We start from the raw sequence: 1,597 nt of genomic DNA, 5'->3' as shown, positions 1-1,597 counted from the left end.
TATTTTTTGAAAAGAATCCATTAAAAGGTTTTTTTTTATAAATCAAAAAAACTGAAAAAATAAATTTTTCACCTCAAAAATTTTACGACCAAAATATGATTTCATCTCCAAAATAATGCTTTTGACTTCTGATTAAATTTTAAGAAAAATCGAATTGACAGTTTTTTTATTAAAAATAAAAACCTAAAAAAAATTAATAAAAGTTGGTAAAAATTGATTTTCGACTCAAATATCTTGTCAAAACTTTGAGATATTATCTTTAATTTACTTTTACCTTTCAAAAAATATTGTTGTCAACATTCAGTAAAAGTTTGAAAAAATCGAATTGACAGTTTTTTTTACAAAAAATAAAAATCTAAAAACAAATGTACAAAAGTTCGTAAAAATTGATTTTTGACTCAAATATCTTTTCGAAAATTTGAAATATTGGCTTAAAACTAATTTTATTTCACAGACAATATTATTTTCGATATTCAGTAATTTTTATATAAAATTTTTTTTTTTTTAATAAAACAGTCCGTTTTTTTCATAAAAAATAAAATCTGCAAAAGATAGTATGCAAATTTGGTAAAAATTAATACGAGTACATATCGACAAACTTTTAAGCAAGACCAATCGACAGACGGGATGGGAAGTTATGAGTGTGGGTTGCATCCTAGCCTCTTTTTTAAGAATTTTTGTGGTTAAGAAAAATGGCAAATAGTAGTAGTACATATTTGTCTGCGCAAGATCAGATTACATTTTCTTTCTCCTGGTAATGCACCCACAGAATTGTGCGCCCTGTGCATTTCCACATCTTGCACATATGCTTTGTCCGGCCCTGAGTGTGAGTTCTATAGCTAGTTTTTGGATGATTCGCAAAGAATTATGCTACTTAGGAGCAATTCACGCTGTTCATTTGTGAAGAATTAAAAAGCAATTCAAGAATTAAAAACACTCTGTGAAAGAAAAATCTCCCCCCTTTTTTAATTGATCCGCAGTCAAAATGTCGTGGATCAAAGTATTGCGGTTCCATCAAAAACATCTTAATTACCTTTTTATCAACAATTTAGAAATACCTTTAATCGAATTTAATCACGTTAAAACTAAAAGATGTCCAGCACAAGTTTGAATTTCTCTTGGAACAAATTTCCAAATAGTTATTTTCAAAATTTTTATCGGTAAAACGGTAAACTAATTTTTGAACTGCTGGTAGTTGGTGCGATTATTTGATCTTCACGGACATTGAGTTTTCTTTCCGATCTAGATCACTTAAGAGTGAAATAGTTTATCTGATTTTCCAAAAGTTTGCATTTACTCTCCGACTTCTACTAACCTATCAATAGAGTCAAAATTCAGTCATTTTTGATACTGATAAATCGATTTAAACTTTACTCTAAAAAAGCTATTAATAAAATGGGTTATAATACCTAAAAAATATCAGTTTGTTAGTTTACTCATTTCTATTCGACAAGAAGCTTTTCCTATTTTACATACCTATACATTTTTTATCTGGAAAGGTACAAATTGTTCCAAAAGGCTATGGTAACTTCCAAGTACCAGCATTGTAAAAGACCATCAGTTAATTTTAAAATGAAACACATTTTACACATTTTGT

The sequence above is a fragment of the Eupeodes corollae genome, chromosome 2, assembly GCF_945859685.1.
Source record: "Eupeodes corollae chromosome 2, idEupCoro1.1, whole genome shotgun sequence".
Taxonomy (NCBI): Eukaryota; Metazoa; Arthropoda; class Insecta; order Diptera; family Syrphidae; genus Eupeodes; species Eupeodes corollae.
The sequence above is the reverse complement of the archived record's forward strand: the minus strand, read 5'-3'. Positions refer to the sequence as shown.